Below are 12052 nucleotides of genomic sequence, written 5' to 3'. Positions count from 1 at the left end.
TAGTAGTCATGGCCCTCATGTAAGTTGCCCCTACATTTTTCAAACCGAATAGCATGACCCTGTAATAATAAGTACCCCATGGAGTGGTGAAAGCGGTCTTTTCTGTCATCCTCATCCATTAGAATCTGGTGGTACCCAGCATAGCAATCCACGAATGACTGTATCTCATGCTTTGCATAATTATCTACAAGAATGTGGATGTTTGGCAAAGGAAAATTATCCTTCGGACTTGCTTTGTTCAGGTCTCTGTAGTCAACACAGACTCTAGTTTTTCCATCTTTCTTTGGCACGGGCACAACATTTGCCACCCAGGTGGTGTATCAGACAACTCTGACCACATTGGCGCTTAGTTTCTTCATTATTTCCTCTTTGATTTAGTCACTCATGTCCGTTTTAGATTTTCATTGCTTTTGTTGGACTAGTGGAAAATCAGGATACGTGGGAAGCTTATGAACCACTAGATCAACACTTAAACCCGACATATCATCATAAGACTAAGCAAACACATCTCTGTATTCAAATAAAAGTTGAATCAAGGAATCTCTGATTTTTTGTTTAGTGTGAATGCTTATCTTTGTTTCTCTAACTTCTTCCTGACTTCCGATATTAATTAGCTCAGTTTCATTGAGGTTGGGCTTAGGCTTGTTTTCAAATTGTTCCAACTCTCTTTTTATTTCCTTAACAACCTCATCTTCATCATACTCAACCTCTTGATGCATTATTTTGAAATTAGACAGCTTTTTAAGATCTGGGCGTGAATTCCGCATGCATGTCATGTTATTAAAGTCGGCATTAACAAAACTGAAATGGAAATAAAATGACAGGAATTAGGAAAAGGAAAAGATACAAAACTTAATATGAAACTGAACTGCATTTCATTGAATTTGAAAGGATAGAAAGATTAACAACAAAACAATCATACTGAGATGCTTGGATTACAACCCTGAAACTAACCTAAAGTACAAAAAAGAAGCTGCAAAAGCAAACTACCAATACTCCTTCCTTGTGGGGAGAGGAGTTGCTTCCCAGTTGTTGAGCATGGTGTCTGGGCCAATTAGTTGAATATCTTCATGACTAGTTCCTTTACCAGCCTGGATCATATTCACTTCAGAAAACATCCGGCTGAGGCCATGGCAAATTTCATCAATGTTTGCCCGCGCCGAGGAATTTTGACCCTCTTTGAGTCGTGGCTTGACAAAAGTGTGGAAAATGTGAGGGATAGGTTGTTGCAAGACCCACCCATGATTTTGGTTGTGCTTGGCTTTGTCTTCGTCTGTTTGTGTTGGCCTGAAGCCTAAACCAAAAGTACCCTTGTTACTGAACGGAGAAATGGGTTCTGAAATTCCTTGCAATGATGCCCCTAAGCCTTTTCCTAGCTCATAACCTTGTCTCATCATAAGTGCAGCCACCATTACAGATGTGGCAGAGAGACGAGGATGCAGAACGAGCTTTCCTTCCTCAACATGGTCCACAACAACCACTTCGAGAGCCTGATAGCCAATGGACTCGCACCCTTCCTTGGCCTCAATACACGGAATTAACGGTTATTTATAAATGGATAATTCGTCTTCTCCGTGAACAATAATCTCTTGCCTTTCATGTTCGAACTTGAGCATCTGATGCAAGGTGGATGGCACAGCTCGAGTCGTGTGTATCCGTGGCCTTCCAAGAAGAAAGTTATAAGAAGTTTCCATGTCCACTACATGGAAGACAATTTCAAAATCGACCGGCCCAAATCGTCATGGTGAGGTTGATCTCCAAAATGGTATCTCTCGTTGAGCCATCAAAGGCCCGAATGCGAATATTGCTGGGTCGGATTCTATTTGTATTGATCATTATGCTTTGCAAGGTAGAGAGATGGCATACATATACACTCGAGCCTCCATCAACCATGACTCACTTTACATAATGCCCCTCATATTTGATAAACAGGTGCAAAGCCCTATTATGCCCGGCTCCCTCCTTGGGAAATTCATCATCAGTGAAGGAGATTTTGTTCATCTAGAAAAATCTGTTGGCCACCTTCTCTAACTGATTTACGGTGGTATTCTCCGAGACATGTGCCTCATTCAGGATCTTGATTAGTACATGGGCATGCTCTTCTAAGTGTATGAGCAGAGATAACAAAGAGATTTGAGCAGGAGTCTTTCTCAGCTGGTCAATGATTGAGTAATCCTGAACTTTTATCTTTTTCAAAAACTCTTCCACCTCTTCTTCAGTGACTGGTTTCTTTATTGGCATTTGGCCTTCTCTAATTTGCTTGGCCTTCTTCAAATCTTCTGGAGAGTAATACCTCCCTGATCTAGTCAAACCTCCAATTTCCCCCACTTCTTCTATGATTTCCTTGCCTTTGTAGGTCATCACAATTTTGTTGTAGTCCCAAGGAATGGTTTTCGTGTTTGTCACACGGGGTTGTATGGCAGGCTTGATTATGATCGGCTCTGTTATACCCTTCATACCCTCCCTCCCCCTCCCCCCGATTCTGCCTTGTGATGAGGTGGCCTCCAAGGACATACAACTTTGGGGTTGGAACATTGGAGAGAACTTCCAACCTTGAGACCTTGGGAACAAATAAATTTGCCTTTTCTAAGCTCGGGGTGCCTTTCACAATCAATGGCGCATCTTGGCTTGGACTTACTTCCAGTTTGGTTCTTTCTTGAATCGTTCCCATTGTCATTTCTGCTCGACCAACCGGCTTGTATTCTTGATCTCGACCAATCATTCCCGCAAAATGAACATCATTGTGTACTGGCAATGGGTTATTGGTCACATTAGGAGGTTCCTCACCATTCGTAACTACAACCAATTTTTCAGCAATGAGTCTTTCTATGGTTCTTTTCAGAGTCCAACAATCATCAGTGTTGTGCCCCGGGGCACCTGAATTATATTCACATCTAACATTTGCTTGAAATCCATGTAAATCGGGATGCATATGGTGGGGAGCGATGGGTCCAATCATGCCTTTCTGCTTCAACTTCTGGAACAGACTAGAGTATGATTCATCCAATGGAGTGAATTTTTCCACTGGCCTCTATTCTCGACCATAATCCTTCCTGGGACGAGCATTGTAGGGTGCCCAAAAATTTTGCTGCTGAGGTCGGGGGATCCTAGGAGCTGGTGCCTATACCTGTTGATTGGGAGGTCGAGCATAAGATTGAGGATTAAACACTGTATACTGTGGTAGGCCCACAGAGTATTAAGGAATTAGCAAGATAATATTGAGGGTAGCTAGATTGCCCCTGTTGAACTTTCACATAAGGGTGCGATGCCCCTCTTTGAACTTCCCTTGATCCCGAAGTCATCATGGACCCTTCATCTCTCTTCTTTCTATTTGCCAAACTTCCCGACCCATTTTGGATAGCTTGGGTGGTGGCTTTGAGAGCAGCTTGGCTTACAATTCTGCCAGTCTTGAGGCCATTTTCGGTTATCTCTCCTATTTTGATCGCTTCCGCAAAAGGTCTACCCATCGCGGATATCATGTTCTGAAAGTAATCAGGCTCTTGAGCCTCCAGAAAAACAGTGATCAATTCGTGGGTGGCTTAACTCTAGCCGCTTGCTCCCTCCACTTGATTGCATACTCCCTAAAGCTTTCGGCCAGCTTTTTCTTCATATTGGACAGGGAATTGTGATCCGGCGCAATATCAATGTTGTATTGAAATTGTTTGACAAATGCCTGGGCCATGTCATCCCAGACATGCCAGTGAGAGATATCTTGTTCAATGAACCATTCAGAGGCTACCCCCACACGACTTTTCCCAAAATAAGCCATCAGTAATTCTTCTTTTCCACCTGCACCCCTCAGCTGGTTGCAGTACCTTTTCAAGTGGGCGATAGGATAACCGTGTCCATTATATTTCTCAAATTTGGGGGTCTTGAACCCTGGTGGCAAATGAATATGAGAGAACATGCATAGATCACTGAATGAAACACTTTTGTGACCACCTAGTCCCTGTATGTTCTTTATGTTATATTCAAGACTTTTCATTTTCCTGACCATCTCATCTGGCTCAAACGTCTTGGCAGCCTTTTCATTTTCCGCTGGTGACTTGTACTGAGGAGTCTGATTGTATGGAGCTGAGACCCTGAAATCCACATTTGGAGAGTAGTATTGGCCATCATAAGCATGAGATGGTGGCTCGTTATTCTCCCTCATCACAGGATATGGTGGCGAGATTGTATATACCGGTGCGCCAGACACTACGAGAGGAGTGTTCTTGACCGGTGTGACTGGAGGTCGCACATTAGAGGTATCCAGGGGCAGCATGGAGGCTGTAGTTTGTCACATACCCTGGTGGTAGAACTTGGGGGTCATCACTGACCAGCTCGATCTCATCATTGTCAGCCATCGGTACCTTTCCTTTAGATATGGTGAAGTAATGATGTGTTTCTAGTTTCTCCACAAACCAACCACCTTAAGCTTACTGTTGTATAAGAGACAACAAATGTGTTAGGCTTAAGCATTTTATAGATATGAATCACACGTAATATGCCATGCTCCTAACATTATCACCATTTCTAACATGCTTTTGGAAGGCTTCATGTTTCATTCCGGCTTATCAGGTTGCTTTTTATTGGCGCTTTTACCTTTTCTTCATTTCACTCATGCCTCATTCGATCCCTCCTCTTAGATCGTTGAAATATATTTTGATCGAACCTTTTGTGGATTGCCTACGTATCATGTCGCCGCATGAATCAGATCATTACATAGTTCAGAGACATGGCAATTTGTTTTTTTAAAATACAAGACCTAAAAACAAAAATTACATAAAGACGAACCTCTAAACAAGACCAGACTCGACTCGACTCAAAAAAAGACTTTTTTAAGATGAAAAGCGAAATAATAAGACTCAACACACCAAAAGACTCTTACAGACTCAATGACAACAAATGAACAATAAAAATAGACTGCCAAGTAAAAGAGACTCTGATCTTTGCAGGAGAATCCAACGGCATCACTGTAGTCAAGGCACTTATTCCTGTGGCTGACCCCCAACATCACGATATATCCTCTCTAAGTCTGCAGATATGTGACGGGCGACGTTTATTGATACTTCTGCAAACCGCTCAGGCGTCATTCCCTGGCAACTCATGCATGCTCGGGAGGTGTATGTGGCTACCTCGAGGATCTTTCCCTTAATATGTTCCTGAGCCAAATGCAACTCTTGATTTTGCTGACCATGTGTCTCAGCTAGATCCAGCGCATCATGCTCGCACTCTAAGGCCATATCTCTCTGGCACCGAATTTCTAGTGACTCTCCCTCCAACCGATTGATCATACTTTGGTAGTGATGTCTTTTTATTTCAAACTCCGCGATCTGGCACTCCTTACTTGACTCAACTCCCCCTATCTGATCCCTCAGACCTTGGATTAATAGATCAAAACCTCTGCGCTCATGATCCCGGACCACCTTAAACTGGGCTTCTCTTTCTTCATGTTGTTGAGTGGCAGTGATCATTTTTTTCTGTCTAAATGGAGCTTTGAGTGCTCGCCTCTCTTGTATGTCCATGGCTTTTTCCAGAATGCCCTTAACTTCTTGTAATGTCAATACGGGATTGGTACTCTTGTGCCACTTCCCTTCCGGTTTCTCTAACTCTGTCCTTGATCTCTTCCTCCCAATCAAATGCATTCTGTATTGCTCTTTCTGGCCTTTGCTCTAGGATATCCTGGATTTGAAACCACTCAAGGTATGCGAAGCTTAACTCCTCACGTTCACGATTAGCTACCATCTCGTCCAAGTCGGAAAATCGACTACTGAACCAAACCTTTTGTGCATATGTCTCCCTTGGAAGTTCCTCTCCCTTGAATTCCCACACAAACGGACGCATGTCTTCAATCGGGGGCCTCTTTTGCTCTTTCCCTAGCTGGCGCATGACACATAGGGGTGCATAGGGTTGGAAGCCTCTGAAACCCATGAGTATAAAGAACAGGCGATACGTCGACATATGCATGACCCTAGCAGAAGGGAACCAATAATAGTTCCAAGTGATTCTATCAACACTTAATGAATCAAGTAATGTTTGCCAGGCCCTCACCCCCTATGGAGGATTACAATTCGCGCCCATGTCTGGGTCACATCCAATGTAATTTAGCCAATTATCATTGAAATTTACTACTATTAGATGATGATAAAGGTGCTCTATGAACCACATCTACATCAGAATGTTGCATCCCTCGAAGTAATCTTTACCCTCTTGGCAATGGATCAAAGCTCAAAAAATATCTCCCAGAATCATGGGAAGAGTATGATCCTCGCTATTTTGCAAATACGAGACTACATCAGCCAATCGAATTCTGATACGCCCACCACGCTCTGGAAAAACCATGGTCCCCAAAAATGATATCATGAACGCGAAGATTCTCAACTCCCCTCATGCGTCATAACTCAATTGGTTGATGAATTCTGTGCCCGAGAAGTTCTCAAACCCTTTCTCGTCCCCAAATCTGTCATAGAAATATTCCAACGGAACCCAACCTTCGTCCAAGCAACCCATTGGAATTCGACGGAAGCATAACTTTTTCAAAAAGTTGTTCACACCAACTTTTCTCGGAGCAGCGGGCTTTTTCCCACGAAGGTCTCTCCCCAATCCGGTAAATCCACCTAATTCTTCCAATGTAGGCGTTATTTCACAATCTTTGAACTTGAAAACATTGTTTACGGGGTCCCCAAAACCCACTAGGGACTCGATTAAATCTCTGTTAGGCTTAATTCCCATGATGTTTGGGAGGAACCTGAGGTGCTTAAATACTTGATTCCGTTCCCATGTAGCAAAACCAAGCCACCAATTACGGAGACTACTCGGGGTCTTATCTCTGATCAAGAACATAGAAGGTGTCTCGTCCCTTACCCTTTTCTGACTGCTTCTTTGTGGAGAATTCATGGTGAATCTAAGAATAAGACAAAAGGGGGTCATGACTTACCTAAACTATATGAAAAAGATAAAAAAGGATTAAGGCTCAATTTTTTATTTATTTGTTTTTTGAAATTAGCCGACACAAAAGGTGAAATGATAAAAGTAGGAAAAATGGCTATTATTACGAAAATAACCCTCTGATACTTCCACGGAAGGCTCAAAGGATGTATCGGCAAAAATAACCAAATATAAGGACAAAATGATAAAAAATAGACAAAATAAATTAAAAGGTTATTTTTACGAAAAAGCCCTTCCTATACTCCCGAGGGAGATTCAAAGGTTATCTTGGTAAAACAGCAAGAATACGAGAGACAAAATAGTAAAAGGTGACAAAAATAACTTCTTTTTTTTTTTTGGAAAAATGTGGACTGAATCCGATGGAAGTTGCCTACGTATCTCACATCCAGTATTTTTTTCTTTTGATTTTTATGAAAATTAATCTTTACACCTCACGTCAGACTACTACAAAAATCTCATTTAAAAAAGGATTATTTGTACTAAACTAGGAGAATGATTTTTTTTAAATTTTTTTTATTTTTTATTATTCAGCCCAACTAATTTTCTAAAACCGGTCAACAATGCAAGCAAGCCTTCCAAATAATATAACAAGTAGCACATAAGTGAACATGATGGTCTCAAAGAGGATACCTATCTTATACGGACCCGGCTCCTGTGCCGAATTTCGCTAAGTCAAATGTATGTGATGCAAATACAGCGAACCTACTAGGGATATCCGGCATGAGGTTTGTTCTTCTAGGTTTAAATCATATTGGAAACAGTATCTAGACTGGCTTACTCGAGCAGACATCTCGAGCCGAGGAGGGTCAACGTACCGGTAGCATTACTTTCCGGCTTAGTTGGTGGTGCTCCCCGCCTAAAACATGTGTGACTAAAAATCCTTCACCGGGTGACAAGCACCTCGACTATCTCAAAGAAAGCGGGCTATGTCAAGCAAATGCCCAATTTTTATTTTCAAGAAGGCTCAGAGGGGATGCGTGAGAAGACAATTTATATGTACAGTTCAACAATATCAAAGCGGTAAAAAGCGAACAGGTAGCACATTAGGCACAAATAAATCGCAATATATACAAAAATTAATAAACCCATATAAAAAGTCAACATGTCCAAGCTCGAATTCTGGTTGTCCCCGGCAGAGTCGCCAGAGCTGTCACACTCATTTTCTACCCCAAATAGAATATGTATTATGGATTGTGGGTTAAAGAGTTTTTCCAATTAAAGTGATAATTTTAAAATAGGGATTATTTTGTTATTCAGAACCACCACTTGGAATTGATTTTTGGTGTTCCAAGTCACCTTTTATTTGAATCCCTAATTAAAGGAAGATTTGACTCCTTTTATTATTGGCCTGCGAAAATAAAGTTCGGATTAGAAATTCTGTTGACCAGGGAGATGGTGTAAGGCATCCCCCGAGTTCTTTGATTCTAGCACAGTCGCTTTATTGACTTAAACTTGACTTAATTTAATTTTGGATAAACCGTGTTTTACTGGATTTCCATGTTTTACCTATCCGCTTTTAATTATTAAAAATATTAAAGAAAGATTTAAATAATATTAAATTTTTCTAACCGCACCACGCAGGCGAATGTGCGACCGAGACGAATTTTATTAATTTTGTCATAACCGCACTACGCAAGTGAATCCGCAGTCATGACAATGGTACGTTATTACTTTTAGAAAAATTACTACATTCGAAGAAATTAATTAATAATTTTTTTTTTGAAATTTATTTAAAAGAAGTTACTATCACGCTACGCAAGCGAATCCGCGATTATGGGAATTATTTAAATTAAAAATTAACTAAATTATTGTATATGGGATGAGATTATTGAATTAATTTAATGAAAAATAAATATCACGCTACACAAGCGAGTCCGTGAATGAAAAAGTTAAAGCGCGCCTACTAGTTGCCTAACATTTAAGATTTAATTAAATTATTAAATTAATTAAACAAAAACCTGATTTTTTGGATTTTTATTATTAAAAAGATATGGAGAATCAATGATGGGCCAACTCACTTGTATTAGAAAAGCTGGTCCGTTTTTTGTTATCACATGGCTATTGGGCCAGATTATTTGGTACTAGGCTGTTGGACCCTTTTGAAGTTAAATTGCTATTGGGCCAATTACTGGTTATTGTAAAGAATGGGCCAATGACTTTGGCATTATTAAATAAAAAACAAAAATGGGCCAACTATCACCTAGGTCCAACTCAGTTTTCTTTCACAACCCAACTATAGTGTACAACTATCAGTCATGTTCTAGGCCATGAACAATCCACAAATGAAATTAATTAAATATATTAAAATTTATGGGTTCCAAATGCTCAGAACCAAACGAAAGTTTAACGACCAAGTTCAACAAAAACATAAAGAAAACAAATTAAATAACATATGAATTAATGAAACAGCAAGCATGAAGATACGATATTAATTAAAATCTAAAGTTAATGAAATGACGATAAGGATGTAGTGGGCCTTAAACTTCTTATTATCTTCTGAATCTCAATAAAGCTAGCATTGCTTTGAATCACACTAAAGTGTATTAAACTAAACATGACTTATTTATTTATTTATTTTTATTTTTAAGTGAATCAAAACTTGAATAAAGACCTACTAAAACATCACTAATCTAACAGGATTAATGAACCTTAATATCACATGAAGAACCAAACAGGATTTTGACAACAAAACAAAGATTTGAATAAAGCTGAAGCATGATAGAACAGTGAACCCCTTAACCTGCTATTCTAACTTTCTTAATGTTGAATACAATTAACATCTTCTTCTAAAGAAAACTCCAGAGGTGCTTTTCCTTACCTGAAGAAGCTAAACGAACTAACCAAACTTATAAACATTATGACTGCCTTACACTAGCTCTTAATCTGGTCTCATAGTAGTTAAAACAGCTTTACATAATACCCAATATGATGCTCGTGATCATGTTATTGCAAACAGAAACTTTAAACATACATTCAGACACCAACTTATATGCATCTTTCAGGCAAAATCAAGACAAACAGGTTTGAAACAACTTGAGTGAACTCAGAACATTATATCATTAATCATTACGTTCAAATTTACATTACAAAGGTAAATGAGAGTACCTTAAAGCAGAAGCTCAAGCACAATCAACAAACTAATGCCGGGCAGCTATGTGAAATTCTATCAGCAACAGCAGCAAAAAAAAAAGAAAAAGCTCTCAAGTTTCAGCTATTAAAGGATGCTTAACAACTGATTTTTATTTTAGAATGGTGTTCTTCTTCTCAGTGAGATAGATCCCCCTCCTCTGTGTATGATAGAGTGTTTTTATATAAGTAAAAGAGAGTGGGAGTGTGAGTTGTTAAAGGGGAAAAGTGATAGTGTTTTTTTATAGAGGTTTTTTTAGAAGAAAAATGAAGGTGTGGTCCGTTGGAGTTGATCGAGGGAATGAGGGCAGCGGCTATCCTCTCTTTGGGGAGAGGGATCCATTTTTTTAGGGAATTGGGGAGATATGGGGGGTTGTGAGTGGGGACAAGCATGGAGACAATGGAAAGTGGAGTGGGGACAAAGAGTTGGGGGCAAGGAAAAGTAGAGAAGGGACACGCATGGAAAGATGGGAGCGGGAAAGATAGAGTGATAAATGAGGTATTAGTGAGATGAGTGAGAAAAAATTCAAGCATGGTAAAAAATTAGGTTCTCACAACCGGATATCTCTTACGAATAGTTTTAACACTGTCTTTGCCTATTAGACAACTGTTCTGTGAATAAATCCAAAGGTCAGGGCATTCCCCCTTTAGGCCTCTTTCTCATACCATGACTTGTGGTAGGAATTCTTTCAATCTCGTAACTATTGCTACCTTCTATCATGCATATTGTACGACTTTTACCTTGTATGTGTGCCTATGCGATTCTTCTCTCCTCTTTCCTCCAGCTTTTAGCCAATCTTTAAGCCTCACTTTGTGAACGTATACAAAGTTATGACAAGTTGTTCCTCTGAGCATCATTAGCTTTACTACATTTAAGTAGGCCATACTATATCATAACTCTTACTTCGATTTATCGTTACTATGGTATGCTACCAAACTCTAGGTTACTCTAGTTGCTTATCTTATATGCATAAATCTGAGTCCTTTAATGCTTCTTCATAACTGTCCATCTTAAGAATGATGGCCTAATCTCATCTCATACTTTATAAATTTTATCCATCCATTGTTGATTCACCTCAACATTGATCTACAATCTACCATTGATAACTTGAAACTTCTTACGTAATACCTTGCCATTAGGGCTTACGTCTCATCGTGGAACATCTGGAGTAATTTTCCTAATCCACCCAAGGGTGATACTATACTTCAATGACCGTACTTCATATCATCCCAATGTAGTTTATCCTATAGGGGTATTCTAATATCGTTCCATCCATGAAATTTCTTTTCTTTAAATCATTACCCAATCAAAGGCATAAATATCATCCTCTTATCTATCACCATTACACCATTATTCTACTATTAGAGTTGCATTTCATCTCTTCTAATTGCTCATATTCTTAGACTTCTCTGAGTTCGTTCAGACCGTACCGAGGTTTCTATAACCAATGAAAACCATCAGCTCTCTAGTTTTGATGGCTTAGTCTCGAGGCCTTACCTGTTCTCGTCACCTTCTCACTCACCTTTTTATATTCTTACTCTTATCAACCTAAAATATTGTTGCTCTATTATACTTTAACTTGCGACCTACACATATATATTTATACTACTCGCAATCTTCCTTTAAATTGCTAGCACCTTAGATTTCCTTTCGTGCCTTCTCAGTTGTCTTTAAATGTAAGCAATGACTTTTCTGGTCGTTTTGCAACTTGTTGCATGAATACTCGGTTCATCTTAGCGCCCACATATGTTGGAATTCCATGCAACCTATATGATCTTGAATATTACTTTTTGATTTTTTTTTCTTCTTCTCGTTCATTAGCCACGATAGGTGCCACTTTCTTATGGAATGCATACAATGTTATTGTAAGACTGTTGTTACAAGACCATTTCTTCCTTATGTCACTATGCTTAAGTTGAATCCTTCTTCCTTATTCCCTCAGCTAGTCTTCTTTGTAGTACTTAAGAGAGACCCTTTGACTCCTGTAAAGCTGCG

This window comes from Nicotiana tomentosiformis, chromosome 5 (assembly GCF_000390325.3).
Source record: "Nicotiana tomentosiformis chromosome 5, ASM39032v3, whole genome shotgun sequence".
NCBI lineage: Eukaryota > Viridiplantae > Streptophyta > Magnoliopsida > Solanales > Solanaceae > Nicotiana > Nicotiana tomentosiformis.
The sequence above is the reverse complement of the archived record's forward strand: the minus strand, read 5'-3'. Positions refer to the sequence as shown.